The sequence below is a fragment of the Peromyscus eremicus genome, chromosome 9, assembly GCF_949786415.1.
Source record: "Peromyscus eremicus chromosome 9, PerEre_H2_v1, whole genome shotgun sequence".
Classification (NCBI taxonomy): domain Eukaryota; kingdom Metazoa; phylum Chordata; class Mammalia; order Rodentia; family Cricetidae; genus Peromyscus; species Peromyscus eremicus.
Window position 1 is genome coordinate 89743623 of NC_081425.1, and position 16330 is coordinate 89759952.

At 36.9% G+C, this 16330-nt stretch overlaps 1 protein-coding gene and 1 pseudogene across 1 annotated transcript in view; one reads left to right on the forward strand and one right to left on the reverse strand.

The window, feature by feature from the left end:
- The window catches only part of Ankrd28 (ankyrin repeat domain 28), a 150627-nt gene that overhangs the window by 35425 nt on the left and 98872 nt on the right, over positions 1 to 16330 (forward strand). The window lies entirely within an intron of this gene.
- LOC131919800 (small ribosomal subunit protein eS10-like) lies at positions 500 to 1040 on the reverse strand (annotated as a pseudogene).

The window sequence follows — 16330 nt, forward strand, 5'->3', positions numbered from 1 at the left end:
CATTAGGAACTTGAAGACTGAAGACTATTTGAATGTAACTGTAATGCTTTATGGGATCATGCAGTTATATAGTTTTTCGTAGATTAGCCCGCACCGTTTCTACCAATGAGATCGAATGAGATTGCTTCATTCAATGTGGACAAGATAGTGTGTTGACTTCTAAGGTCCATAACAGATGGCTTGTGAAAAGTGAGAAAACTTGTGAGCTATAGAAAATGTATTAACTGCTGGGCCATCTTTTCCATCCCCTATTGGGAAGTTCTTGATTACCAGTTCAATCTTATTTTGTTGTTGTTGTTGTTTGTATATATGTTCAGGTACTTTTTGCGGGGTAGGGGGTTTGGGGTAGTTTTTTCAGTTCGTGTAAATTATCTTAATTTGTTGATACATAATTATATTAACCATAATAGTAGTACTCCCCTTCCCCCCAAGTAAGGTCAGTGTGCCTACTTCTAGTTTTTTTCTTTAAAATTTATTCAACACCACACAATCTCCATTTTCAATGAGATGGCTGACCACATCCATAACCAAAGCAGCCTCTAAACTAGAATTGAGTTGCTGAGCCAGCCCCAGCTTCAGCTTTCTTGTTGGCACCAGGGGGCACAGCACTCCTGTAGGTGTGTCTGTCTGCCTCCCCTCTTGTGAACCTTGCTGCTCACTCACCCTCTGGACCTTTGTGCTGAGGCCTGCCAGTTTCAGGACCACTACAATGCAGGGTGGGAGGCACGATCTCCGGAGGGAGGTGGAGGTAATCACGGAGATACTGGAAGCCATCATTAGTAAGGTACCAATAGAAATGTCTCCCAGCAAACTGCTCCTTCATGTAGCCTTGAGACTTTAGTGACTGCATGGCCTTCACTTCATGAAGGTTTGGCACATTCTTGTCTGCCAGCTCCGGGTATTTGGGCATATGGACACCTTCTTGGCAACCTCACTCCTTCCTTAAAAAGAAGTTCATAGATGGCAATCTGATTCTTTTTAGGCATTAATGTGGCAACTGCAGGGTCTAAGAGGGAGGCTAGAAAGGAAGGGGCATGCATGGCGCAGCGTCCCCCTAGGAATTGTTATTTCTGATTTTTATGACCTCCCCCCCCCCCTCTCTCTCTCTCTCTCTCTCTCTCTCTCTCTCTCTCTCTCTCTCTCTCTCTCTCTCTCTCTCTCTCTCTCGTAGGCTGCATTTATTGGGTCCTTCTTTTTGTGTTCAGCTGTGATTTGACAGAAATCTTCTTAATTATGTGCATCAGGACACAAAAACTCTCTAGTCTTTGCAGAGCCCTTCTGTATTAGAACAATTCAGTGTTTAGCAAAACAGCACTGCCTTTCTGAGGTCATTTCTGCTTGCATAGGAACTAAAAGGTGCACCTGAGGTGAAAGTTGAGGTTCTTACTAGATGTTTTCTGAGCTTTTGTGTAGTCATGGGTATTCATGGAGACTTTGAGAGTTTCCAACATGCATAGTTTTTAAAACCCGTGTTCACTTAATTATCTCCTTTTTCAGCCTCTTCACAAACTTTGAGGTTTGTCTATTGCTTGTTGCAACTGTTATATCTTGTCATGGGTGGCTGCAGGTGAACATTGGCCCCAAAATGCTTTTGATACATAACATCTGGGAAGCTACTTCAACCCTAGGACTCTCCAAGTCTTGGAAACCAAAACAAGGTCCAAACCCATCCTTGTACCCCCTTGCCAATAATTGAAAATAAGAGTCAGTTGGTACCAACAACTACAACAATGTGAATTGCTGTCATAGTGATTGCAGTCATTTAAGGAAGTTGTGGGTGGTGAATAGGTAAGTTAAATTGCCACAGAGCTTTACCAAAACTCAGCAGCTTCTCTCTCTCTCTCTCTCTCTCTCTCTCTCTCTCTCTCTCTCTCCTCCTTCTTTGTTGTTTTGTTTCTTCTTTTTTGGGGGGGCATAGTTTGAGACAGGATCTCACTATGTAGCTCTGGGTGTCCTGAAACTCACTATGTAGACCAGGCTGACCTTGAACTCATAAAGATCCACCTGCCTCTGCCTCCCAAGCATTTGATTTAAAGGCATGCGCCCTGGCAACAGCTTTTCTCTTTATTAACCATTTTTCTGGGTTTTGTAAGATTGATTAAATTTTACTTATGAAAATAAATGATTTTGATTGTTTTGTCATGTTCTTCATTACTTTGTGGTGGCATGGAGTTTTTTTGTTTGTTTTTGTTTTATTGATTGTTTGTGAATTTCATATCATGCATCCTAACTCTACTCATCTCCCCATCCCTCTGTATCTTCCCTGTGCCCTTGTAACCTCCCCCAAAAGAAAACAAAAATAAAAATAATAAAAATTAAAAAATAAAAATGCAAATTAAAGAAAGAAAAAAGTGGAAGCTGTGCTGTGTCACCCAGTCTACCCTTTTCCCAGACAGCTTCACTTGCAAGTGTTCATTGTAATGAGTTGTTGGTCTGGTTCAAGGCCTCTGGCTTCTGCTACACCATCAATACTGGAGCCATGGGACAGAGTTTTAGTGTTCCTTACTATGCCATATTTTAATTTCACTACTGCCTTTTTGAACAAGCTAAATGGAAAGGAATACAATGTTCATTGTCATGTGCCATTAAAAGTCTTTTTTTTTTCTTCTTTTTTTTTTTGGATTTTAGTTTTTTGAGACAAGGTTATTTTGTGTATTTCTTAGTTTGTGTTTTATATTACATTGCTTGATACCATGCTGGGCAAGTGCAGTTTATACCTTAATTTTCCAGAGTTTGAATGCCATTATAAATGGTATCTGAAAAACTTTAAATTTCTACTTGTTCATTAGTATTATCTAAAATGAACAACATACAACTTTTAATAAAATCCTACTTAGTTCTCGCAGCTTTTAAGTGGATTCAGTGTAATTTTCTACAGAGAAAAGTATGTCCTTTGCTAATAAAGGCAGTTTTATGCCTTCATTTTCCAAGCTCTATGTCTTTATTTCTTTTTACAGTGATGCTAGGGCTTCCACTGAATGGGAGCAGCAAGAATAGACATCCTGCCCTATTTGCTGTCTTAGAAATCAATCAATATTTCCCTCGTACCCTTACATTTCTTTAAATATATGTAATTCTCAGTATAGTAAAATTAAATAGTAGTCCAGTTTCCCTTCTATCATTAACTGACTGGAATATCTTGCAATTCCAGATGTACTAAAGTGCATGTATGTCTTTGTTTTCTTTGCAGATGTGCACATATGTAAACATCTATGAAAGCACTTCTTATATAGTTCATTTACCTTTCTTCCTTAAGAGAAGAACATTTAAGGAAATAGAAATGTTGTCTCTGGGAATTGTATGTTGTGGACACTTAGTATTTGATTGTGTGAAATTGCTCATTAGTTTGTAGACTGTAAATCTTACAGAAACAACAATATCCAAAAAAATGGAGGGAGGTTATGACACTTCTTACAACAAGATACAATTTTGTATTAAGTGTTCATTCATGAGAAAAAGTCCATCACTGTTCTATGTTCAGTAGAACACAGAGCTGATTCACATAATACACATGAATGAGATACAATCCATGCTCTTGAAGATGTTCTCTGAAGACTGAGCCTTTACAGTCTTCTTGTGTGTCTAACTACATGATTTATCTATCAGTATATCCACACATTTAGTCTGAGGTTGAATCAATCCACTTGTGATCCTAGTTTTATGATACCCAGTGTCTTCCACCATAAAACATTTTGGCAGTAATTTTGAGAACAGATTACTGAAAAACATACTTTGCTGTGCGATAATTTTGTGTAAGAAGCTGCTCTATATATGTTGTTATTATTAGTTTATGTGTGTGGCTGTTTTGCCTGCATGCATGTATGTGCATCATCACCTGCATGCCTAGTGCCCAAAAGAGGCCAGAAGATGGTAGCAGGTCCCCTGGAACTAAAGTTACAGCACACTGTGATCTACCATGTAGGTTCTGGGAATTGAACTGGGATCCTTTGGAAGAACAGCTAATGCTCTTAACTGCTGCACTATCTCTCCAGCCTCTTAAACACATTTTTAGGTGTTTCTAACTTAAAATATTTAGGTCAGGTTGTGGATTTGACAAGCTAAATAATTAATAAAGAACACCAGGTGCTTTTCCTTTCAAAATAAATATTTCAACAGAAGAGAAGGGCGATAATAAAGCAAACAGAATGGGGTTGTGCATATCCTTACTTTGCTCTTTTTGTGTAATTTTTTTTTATTGTAAAGTATGGGTGGAAGAAAACTACAGTCTCCTTTTTCTTTTTGGTTTTTTGGCTCTCAAGTGGGTTTTTTTGCTATCTGTTTTTCACTCTACTGTTCTGTATAACAAAATCTGGGTAAAAAATACATGCAAGATTTTGTATAAGATTCATGAAACCAAAAAAATCTTGTTCATTGGTGTAATTTTTGCACTTCACATATAAGTAGTTATTAACAAGTAATAAGTTGAATAAGCTGGGATAAATTGTTAGGCCGTCTAATTTGGTTAAAGTAAGAAAATGTAATTTATGTATTTTTTAATTTTGATACACATTATTTAGTAATCATCAAAAGAGTCACATACTTTTTGAAGTGACTAAATTGTGTCTGTCAGTGCTGTAATAGAAGGCTATTGTTTTTAATTAGAAATTTAAGCTTGACTGTGAAAATGTTGAAATCATTACTATCAAAGTTGAGTATGTTGGCTGGCACATGCCAATAATCTTAATAGTTAGGGAGCAGAGGGAGAAGAGTGAGAAGAGTTCCGGACTGGCATGGTCTTGTTTACGTATAACAAACAATCCAAAACCTCTCAAAGTTTTACTGGGCAGTGTTGTACATGCCTGTAATACCAGCACTCTAGAAACCAAGGCAGGAGGAGGGTTGTGTGAGTTTGAGGCTAGTTTGAACAACATAATCAGACCCTGTTGTTGTTTTAAGAATTATAAAGCCCCTCATTCATTTGAGACTTTGGTTTAAAATATAAGATTTGGAAAATACTTTTATATTGGTAAAATAGATGTACTGAAAATTTTTCTTTTGTATTTGCTGCCACCAAGTGGCAAATCCATGACATTACCAAGTCTGTTATATAGCTAGATAGTGTACAGAAAATATGTCCTTTTGTTTTGACTTAGTTTTGTTGTTGAAGTAGAGATTGACTCTACAGCTCAAGCTACACTTGCAGTGTAGCTCAAGCTGGCTTTGAACTCACAAGCCTTGAGTGGTAGGATTTACAGGTGTATGCCACCATTCCCAGCCACTGTGGTACTTGGAACTAGCTTCATTTGTTCATATTTTAACAAAAGATAAGTAACACAGTTTAGTACTTCACAAGCCATAATATTACCTTCTTGAACCAGAGCTAGATAAGATCATTTCTATGTTTCTTGCATTTTGCAAAGGCCTATTAGGACATTAGCATCTAGTTAGTGTTGACAAAGACGATTTTTTAAAAAACGGCAAGATTTTTCTAGTGTCGTATGAAACATGCTCGATGCATACTAGTTTACACAAGTTTAATTCTGACATGTATTCTTTAATAATATTGGACATAAGAATTATGTCATCATAATTTTTAAGAAGTGGTTTTGCTTATTTTGAAGATAAGCCATTTTGCTAAATTAACTAGTGGGCAACTTATTTTTATTCCAGGAAAACTATTATATAAGAATATATAACATTCTTAGCAAAGAAACTCAAATGTTTAATATTAGAAAATGGGTTGCATGAGCATGATTTACTTTTGTGTATAACTTGATGTCGTCTTTCAAAGTGTTATAGAGGACTGTATGGAGACATAGGTAAGTCACTCTCTTCAGAAGCACATGCCCACTCTTACACAGCTGTCCTTAAGTGTTTCTCCCTTAACACCCAGCTTAAATCCCTATGAAAACCCATTCTTAATAAACTCCCACTGTGTTTTGAGGGGAAGAAGCAAATTAAAAAGTACATAACTGAAAGTTTTTAGAAGCGTATATAGAGAAAATACCTAGCAGTATTTAATTTTTAAGAGGTATTGTGGTAAATTCTTAAATTTATATATTTGAAATTAATGTTTCATATATAAAGATGTAAACTATTTTATGCATCATTGGTGGCTTCTTAACTTAAAGCAAACCATGTATAAACATAATGGCTAAGTGGTTGGATATATTGTCAGAAAATATATTTGGACAAGGTTTTTGCTTGTGTGTGTGTATTTAAGATTTAAAAAGATAATTTGTTGCCATCAGTTCTAAAAAAGAAAGCCCCATACTTTGGGTTTCTTCAAGAATCCAGTAAGAATTAGCTTTTATGTAACGGCATTCCTGAAAAATATTTTCCTAAAGGATATATGTATACATAGTATGTGTTATATATAAATATGGCATGTATACATCTGTAATCCTCATAGTTGGAAATTGGAGGCAGGAGGATTGAGAGTTTGAGATCAGCCTGGACTACATAGAAAAACTTCGTCTCAAAAAAAAAAATAATAACAGGAATAGAAAAATATATCCTACATAAACTAGTTTTCTTCATAGAAGGATAAAAACTAAATTCTGAATTAGTAAAAATCAAAGTAAATTTTGTATCATTTAATAACTCAGTGTATTCTTAAAGCACATAGCCCCTTCACTTTGAAGGTTGGCATACTCTTGCTTTTGATGTCTGTTTTCTGTCACAGGCCTGTGATTGGAACTGAAACAATAGAACTACTGCTTCCACCAGAGGAAGTAATACGGAATTCATGTTAGGTAGGAAATTCACATTCTGTCCTAGTAGTCCTGGGTAGTAATACTAGCAGCTCTTGTAATTGTGGGTTGTTTTTGTTTGTTTTTCCACTACTTATACCTCCTTACAACATAACCTTAACACACATATAACTTATCTTTACACATAATTACATGTGAATTAATACTTAATGTCACTCCCAGTTGGAGGCAGTTCATATATAGTAGTGAGCTCTGTATTGGTGGAGGACTTTAATATGTAGCACCTTAGTGATTCTGATAGATTTTCAGTGAAAAGGGGCCCATATAGATCTTACTTAATGTTCTCTTTATAGCTTGGAGAAGAAAATATTAAATAGCTGAAGATAATGAGCAATGCTGCAGATTGTTTTATTTTGTCCTGTAAAACCAGTAAACATTTGCATTCTGTTGCCCAGCTGTCTGTTACTTTTCTCATTCTCTTAAATATTAAATGTAATACATGCTCTAATCATTATCAGCCATATTAATCATGAGGAGGCTGCAGTTATGTGAATGTCTCCTGTGGTTTTAGTGACAGTAGTTTAAAAACCTCAGACGGACTCCAGAGGAAAAGCGTTAGACTGGAGACACCAGGAAGGCCCTGAGTTTGATGTTTGTGCTGCTGTTTGTTGGGCTTCACGTTTGGAATGGAAACATGTTCGAGACTTTGTAGTCAGTAAGGAAGAAACTGGTGCAGTAGTTGTTGCTGTCTTCTTGTTAGATGTCTTATGCTCTCAAATCAGTAACGCTGCTTGATGTTAAGTAGAATCAATACAAAATGGCTTCAAAACAAAAGTACCCTGATTGGAGTTTTATGTAATTTGCCTTTAGTTTTATTTAACTTTTCCCCCTTTTTAAAGAAGAAGGCTGTTAGTTAGAAATGGAAAGCTACTTATTACCCGTCTGTGATAGACAGACTATTTGGTATGTTAAACTGCAGTGAATGTGATCACATTCACAATTCGTGTTCCCTTTAGCAATTCTGACGTATGATATGAGGTACATAACTGTTAGTGAGTCTTTACCTGGCCCCCTTTTAAGAAAGTCTAGATTCCGTTACAAACGACTACTGTTTTATTTTATTTTATTTATTTATTTTTTTTGCGGTGCTAATATGCACATACTAGGAAAGTGCTCTCTAAGTGGTCACCCTTCCATTCCCTGTTCTTTCCTTCATACCCCATTTCTCTCCTCACTTCTTACCACACCACAGTAGACACAGTGTCACTGTGTAGCACTGGCTAGCCTTGAACTCACTGAGATCTGCCTGCCTCTACTCTGGTCCACACCCAGCTACTCTTCTTACTTTTTTTTTCTCCGAGACAGGGTTTCTCTGTGTAGCTTTGCGCCTTTTCCTGGAACTCACTTGGTAGCCCAGGCTGGCCTCGAACTCACAGAGATCCGCCTGGCTCTGCCTCCCGAGTGCTGGGATTAAAGGCGTGCGCCACCACCGCCCGGCTACTCTCTTCTTACTTTTAAAAGTATATTGAATGGCTCATTTATTATTATTTGGGTTGGTTGATGATAACTACGTTTTCACTGGAAATCCTGTGCCTCATCTACTTTCTGTTCATAAACCGTTTTGTAACACCTGGGTCATAAAGGCTTTGGATAAATCATAAAATATACCCATTTTAGTTCTTTTCTCAATCCAGCATTTGAGAAATGGATGGGCAAAACAGAAAAACAAAAAAGTGCTATGCCAAAGAGAAAGACAAACAAAACAAAAAACATAAGGCTTTGTGTGGTAAATGATTTTAATTGGAAAAGTTGCAACAAATTGCAGATTACTAACAACACACAACACACATCTTTTTTCTGTTAGTAAGTGTTGGAGACAATTCTGAATTTTCAATCTGCATTTGCTGTTTCTTTGTAAAAGTTGTAGTTCTTATCTTTTGCCACTGGGTGGTGCATTTGCATTAGTACTACAAGCCCTTTCTAAATTTGTATAAGGGAACATTTGTGAAAATCCATAATAAAATTAAAGTGGTGGTATAGTTTGTTGTACAGTCGAGTGAGTTTTAAACTAGTGTTTGTGTGTGTGTGTGTGTGTGTGTGTGTGTGTGTGTGTGTGTGTGTGTGTGTGTGTGTTGACAGTGTCTCATGTAATCCCAGCATTTGGGAGGCAGAAGCAAGAGGATTTTTGTGAATTCAAGACCAGCCTGGTTTTCATAGTGAGTTCCAGGACTCCATAGAGAGACCCTCTCTCAATAAAACCAAAAAAAGTTAGGAAGTTTTGATAGTGTAGGTGGTAGTTTCATCAAACTAGGGATCTTATACATGTTAGGCAAGCTAGCATGACAAGCTAGCTAGACAAGCACACAGATGATATTGTAGTTTAAATGACATCCAAGTTAAAAAAAAGTCACAATTTCTTATAATGCTTAAAAAACAGGAAGCTCTGGTTTTAAAAGCTGTCCTTAATGATCATTTTGTCTTTCTCCTGGCCCATAGCCATTCACACCTTTATGACAAAAACTTTCCTTTTTAAAAAAATAGATACTACCAAATGGCTTATTGACATTTCTTATTTGAATGAGTCAAGATTTTATTTGGGGTTATAACAAGGTTCCAGTTCAGAGAAAAAAACAAACATTAAAAACAAGCATCTTAAATTACCCCACCTTGTAGTCTGCTCAGATTATCTGAGTGTGTCTGTTCACATATGAATGCAGGTGCTTTCCAGAGGCCAGAGGCATCAGGTCCACTGGAGCTGGAGACAGACAGACAGCTGTGAGCCATCTGGTGTTGGTGCTGGGAACAGAACTTGGGTCTTCTGCAAGAGCAGCTTGCCACTGAGCCAGCTTTCCAGGACTTATTTTGTAGCTTTTGAGGAGTAAATTTAGAGGCCTTTATAACCCAGTGAATTTAGAGCACTGGTTCTCAACCTTCCTAACGCTACAACCCTTTAATTCAGTTCCTCAGGTTGTGGTGACCCCCACCCATAAAATTATTTTCGTTGCTACTTCATGACTGTAATTAGCAACTGTTATGAATCCTAATGTAAATATCTGATGTGCAGGCTATCTGCTATGCGACCCCAGTGAAAGGATTGTTCTACTCCAAAGGGGTTGTGACTCATAGCTAAGATGAAAGGCTTTGGCTCTGTAGGTTTACTTTTTAAGCAGTGAGTTTAATATATGCAGTCTTTATGTTTTGGTAATGGGAGCTTTTGTCACTTAACCTTTCTGGGCCTGACTCTTCTTAGTTATAGGATAGTGTTTCAGTTTAGAAAAATGAGAGTCATTGCTCTAAGGAGTAATGTTACTCAGAAATAAGTATGTGAACTATGAAGGCTAGAATAAATAACTCATAATCCTACTGTGGTTTAATTGCCTTTTGTTGCTTTAAAAAAACAATCAAAACAAGAACAAAACACAAGCACATGTTTGAGTGTGTGCACATGCATGCACATGTGTGAAACTCTCCCCCTCCCCTCTCCCCTACATTTCTCCCTCCCTCCTTTCCCTCTCCCCCTCTCTCCCTCCCCCTCCACAACTGAGCTAGGGAATCTAGCTCAGTGTTAGAACACTTAACTAACATGAGTAAGGCCTGAGTTCAATCCCCAGCACTCAAACTTTCTGTCATAATTAAGACTATCTTACACACACACATACACATACACACACACACACACACACACACACACACTGTTTTATTCCATGTGACATTTATAAGTGTTGTTTTGTGTTTTTAGAAATCCCTTACAGAGAAGCAGGGATGTAGCTTGGTTAATGGAGTACTTGATTAGCCTTTGTAAGGCCTCTGGAGTTTAGTCTGCAGCATTGCAGGGCAAAGGGGATTTTGAATATCAGATACATGTGCATTATATGGCATGTATTATATTTTAAATCATTCTTTTATTCAGCATTAAGGTGGTTTTCATGTTTTAATGATGTTTAATTATTTTACTATGTACGCTTTATAAGCTTCATATTATTTCCTTATGTCAACATTTTTTATATAAGTTGAAATGATAGCCAAAAAGTTTGAAAGGCATATTGAAGTTATTGATAGCTGTTGGCAGATTTTTTTTTCCCCCTCCAGTTCACTGTCTTGTGGTCTCTGGTATAGAATTTTGCAGTAGCTTACTAGTGGTTATTTCTGCTATAGAGGCAGTTCATTTTTAGGCTACCTTTTTATGTCTACAGTGAGTTATTTCAATGTATAAACTTGATTTTCACTTTTCAACTTGGTTTTAAAGGTATATTCCATCATGTGCAGATTTAAAATGTCTTTGCTGTAATATAGCACTCATGGCTCTTCATGTCTTATCTGCTCTCTAATTTTCTACCTTATTTTATACAGCCCTACTATATATTCTGTTGGTAAAGAGGTGGCTGGGGAGCATTCTAGGCAGAGGGAACAGCATTATACAAAGGCAGAACTGTATGGAATGCCATGGCATATTTTAATTGCAACAAATTGGCATATATGAAACTTCAGTTAGTAGTAGAAATCATTTAGATTGTGTGTGTGTTACACCTCATAGAGGTAAAAAAACAACTTGTGGGGCATTGATTCTCTCCTACCACGTGGGTTATGGGAATCAAGCTTAGGTTGTCAGGCTTGGCATCAAGTATCCTCATCCACTGAGCCGTCTGACTGGCCCTGAGACAAATATCCAGATGAACTGGGTAGTGATATTTGACAGGTACAAACAACAAGAAATAGAAAGTTCACCTAATTAGATGGCACCTGCCTGAAAAGGAGCAATGCTTTTATAGGCAAGTATATTAGTAACATTTACAGACTAAAACATGCTACCTTTCCCTGTCTTTCCTCTCAACACACACACACACACACACACACACATACACACACACACACACATACACATACACACACACACACACACACACACACACACACACACACGGGTGCTCTGGGGATAACACTGCGTGTGTGTGAACAAAGCAGTAGCCAACGGTAGAGAAGACCTCTAGAGCAGCATGGACTTAGGAAAAGAGAAGGTAAAATGACCTCTTTAGAGTAGATAGATTTAAGAGTTATGCTTAAGAAGTTATGATTTTATTCAGAATTTAAGTGAACACAATGAAAATTCCGCCTTTATTTCCTTTCAAAAGACTATAAACAAAAAATTTTAATAGGCTAAACAGCAAGTAAGGTTTTTTAGAATATACCTAACATGTCAAAAGTAAAGGAGGTGAAAGGGAAAACTATTCTAATAATAATTATGAACTACTATTGTATTTTGGAAAGTAAATTTATTTCTTCATATATCAAGAAGTAGGTTGAAAGTAAGCAAAGCTACTAATCATTGGTGCTGATTTGAAAGCCAATATGAATTAGAGGGTCTTTTTTCTCTTTAATGTTTTGTTACTCTTAAATCTCCCATTTGATCTGTCTAGTATTACTATTTTTTTTGTTTAGTTTTGGTGATGGTTTTGTTGTTGTTGTTGTTGTTTTGACTGTCTTGCTGTGGAGCCCAGTCTGGCCTTGAGTTCATAGACATGTACCACCATACCCAGCTGAATGTGAATTATTCTAAACAGGCTAATATTTTGCCCTTTAAAAAACACTGAAGAGATGGCTTCTTGGTTAAGAGACTTGGTGCTCTTGTAGAGGATCTGGATTAAGTTCCTGTCACCTACATGGCAGCTCACAACTGCCTGTAACTCCATGTCTAGGGGATCTCATATCCTTTTTCTGGCTTCCATGGGTACCACACACTCACAGGGCGCACACACATACATGCAGGACTTGTACATACACATAAATTAAGTTCTTAAGAAAGATTATTTACAATTCATGTTGGTTTCTGTAATTTGAAAACACCTGGGTAAATGTAGTATTGCGTTACTGTACTTTAAAAGTTAAGGAGAGCAAGTTTCTATGGTTACCTTATGTTTACTAAACTTTTTAAGCAATAGTTACATGAGACAGCCAAAGAATTTCCACTAGTACCAAAAGATCAGTAGCTTATGTGTACGTTGGTTATTCCATACACAAATTAAAACTGTATATATCACTTTCGTTCTAAAGTAACTATCATTTGGAAAATACTAAAGAAAATGACTCATGTCTTCTTTAACTGTAACAGGGTGGAGACATACTGAACATACTATTTTAAAATTCAAGTAATGACTCAGATAGTTTAGAACATTTTTCTTTAGTTCTGTGTATCAAAGAATGCTGTATTTTTTGGGGTGTGGTGGCGAGTGCCTTTAATGCCATCACTTGAGAGGCAGAGGCAGGCAGATCTCTGTGAGTTCCAGGCCAGTCTGGTCTATAAGTTCCAGGACAGCCAAGGCTACACAGAGAAACTCTGTCTTGAAAAAACGGACAACGAAAAATGCTATGTTTGTACATAGCAATTTTTATGATTAAAAGAAGGAAAGTATTTTTCTAATGTGTTTGTGGTATAGAATTTCTTTTCTAAATAATTTTTATGACTTTAATAAGCTTATAAAATGCCATGCTTATAACTGTTAAGCAGTGTTAATTCCATTAGTTGTAGCTGGTACTAAACTTCTTTAAAAAAAAAAAAAGAAGATATCTTATTAGAATCTATGACTAGTCCATTCTTAGCTAATTTAGTTGTTAAACCTGCCAACAATCATGCTGTAATTTTTCATATTCATCATCTACAACATCACAGACATTCTTAAAAACTTTTGAGCCAATATAAGGTTAATCATATTTTATTTATTTATTTATTTATTTATTTATTTATTTATTTATTTAGTTTTTCGAGACAAGGTTTCTCTGTGTAGCTTTTGCGCCTTTCCTGGAACTCGCTTTGGAGACTAGGCTGGCCTCGAAGTCACAGAGATCCGCCTGCCTCTACCTCCCGAGTGCTGGGATTAAAGGCGTGCGCCACCACTGCTGGCGGTTAATCATATTTTAATGAGTCTTTTATTTGTAATAGAATATTGTTTGTTTTTTAATATTAGGGCTATTATAAACTGAAAATACTTTATATTTAAAATAGAAACTGGATTAAATAGTAAAGGGTCTTATAGCAGTAGAAATTGAAATACTGTGCTTTAGGTTGAATGGTTTGGTTACTCAATGCTGTGACCATAGGAGGTTGATCACTTTTTCTTTTCAGCTTTTCCCTCTTTCAGACTTAGCATGGACTCTAGGATAACTCCATTCAGTCATAAAATACCCAGCATACTTCATGGCGTTATTATCAAACATATTGTTGTCCAGTAGGAGAGCCATTTCCTCCTTTCTCTCCCTTTTTAGGTACAAAAATAAAGACTTTCCTAGAAGCACTACAGCTGACTTTTCTTGGCATGTGACAGAGCAAGCTAGCTCAGATTGCATGTCAATTACCAAATGAGTCACTTAGTAGATAGAATAGAATTACCATGATCACCTTACTCTATTCAAGATTTTTCCAAGTCATGTGGGATATAGAAATGGACTTCCAAACAAAACTGAAGGTAGGCTGTGAGAAGGGAGGGGTTAATGATCGTTAAATTAAAGTTGAATTAAAGTAGCAACCAGAGGCAAACTACATATTACATAGAAAGGTTAAACCTTGTCATTTTCTTCCAGAGTTAATTTTCCCACCAGTATAAGTTATTCACAACACACTAATAATGGAAAATACTGTGAGAGTTCTAGAGTTTTTTAAAGAGGGGTCACTCTTAGACTGAAGGAAACCCTTGTATAAATGCCACTGACATAAGAAAAAAACGTCAAATTTAAGAAAATATATTTGAGAATAGGAAATAGGAAAAATTACTCTTTAATTTTGACCAAATACAATGAAAGTGTTTTGTTTTTTGTTTTTTTCCCCCCGAGACAAGGTTTCTCTGTGTAGCTTTGCGCCTTTCCTGGAACTCATTTGGTAGCCCAGGCTGGCTTCAAACTCACAGAGATCCGCCTGGCTCTGCCTCCTGAGTGCTGGGATTAAAGGCGTGCACCACCACTGCCCAGCTACAATGAAAAGTTTTGTCTTCAAATGTTTTTCTATTAATCTTCCCTATGAAAACCATCTTCCTTTCTGCATCCTTGTGATCATAACTCATGAGTTAATCCTCTTCTAACTGTTGATTGGGGCACCCAGGCTTATTCTGTAGCTTGGTTATTGTTAGTGCTGTGATAATGATGGATACACAGTGTCTCTGTTACATACTATCTTTGACTTCTTTGGGCATATACTGTAGAGTGTTATAGATGGGTCATATCGTAGTTGTACTTTTAATTTTTCAAGGAACGTCCATGTTGATTTCCATAGTGGCTGGACTAATTTACATTACCATCAGCAGTATGTAAGAGTGATCATATTGGAGTTGGACATGGCAACCCAACAGGAGGAAGAGTTCTGACAGTCAGGAGTACCATAAAAAAATAAGCTAATAGCTATAATATATACACAGAGGTCCTGGTGTAGACCCATATAGGCACCGTGCTTGCTGCTTCAGCAAACTCTTTGAGCTCATGTGTGCCTTTCTTAGTTGATTCAGGGGGCCTTGTTCTTGTCCTCCATCATCTCCTCTGGCTCTGCTAGTCTTTTCCCCTCATCCACAGGATTTTCTGAGATCTGAGGGGAGGAATTTGATGGAGACCTCCCATTTAGACTCTCTGACTCTCTCTCTCTCTCTCTCTCTCTCTCTCTCTCTCTCTCTCTCTCTCTCTCTCTCTCTCTCTGCCTCCCTCCCTCTCCCTCCCTCCTTCCCTCCTTCTCTTCCTCCCTCCCTCTCTTTCTCCCTCCCTCCCTCCCCTTCCCTTCCCTCCCCCTCCCTCTCTTCCTCCCTCCACATAATGCTTTGGGTCTCTGCATCTTATTTTGGACATGTTAAAAATTTAATTTTAGCAATTTTTGCTTACCCTTTTAAACCGTGATGACTATATAGGAGTATTTAAATTACTCATGTGGGTATCTTCATATCTATTAGATCATACTGGTCTAAGATTTGAGTAGTTTATTCATGCAGTACAAATGGTGTTTTTAAAATTTAGAGCCTTTTCCCTCAAATGTAAGAATGAGTTCTGATCCTAAAAGCTCCAGCTAGTTGGTACTGGTTTCTTTGAGAGGAAAAAAAAAAAAAAATCGAAGTTAAAACAAGAAAACATAACAGTGAAGTTTGTGGATAGCTTTATAAAAGCATCCATTAGTGTCCCAACCCCCTTTTTTTTTAAGAGGCTGGACAATTGGAAGTTACCTTACATGCCAGTTACAGTTAATGAATTTGTATGCTGTTCACTTTCTCATGAATGTATGATCTGTGTTTCATATGTAAGCCTCTGGTCTATGTTGCTGTTCAGTATTTTGTGTTCTTGTACTACTTATTTTTCTTATTTATAATATAGCACCCTATTTATATGTATAAGGTCTTAGCAGATGAAGATTTTTATACACATACAATATTTTCTGGTTATTTGATATGCTGTGCATAGAAGAAATAAGACTGAATATTTGTTCAATTAATGCTATGTATTTTGGTAAATGTCTTTAAAATAAATATCCTTGTTCAAGGTGATTTTTGTGTGCCTTTAGATTATTACAGTATATTACATTTTGAATAGAGTTGGCCAGGTCTTGCCATCCTTTATGAATTTTTCTAAATTCATTAGATTTGTGTAGTACTGATGTGTTAACACTTCATTTTCCAATCATGGTGTAGATGCCGACATAGGGGCTTTAAATTAAATTT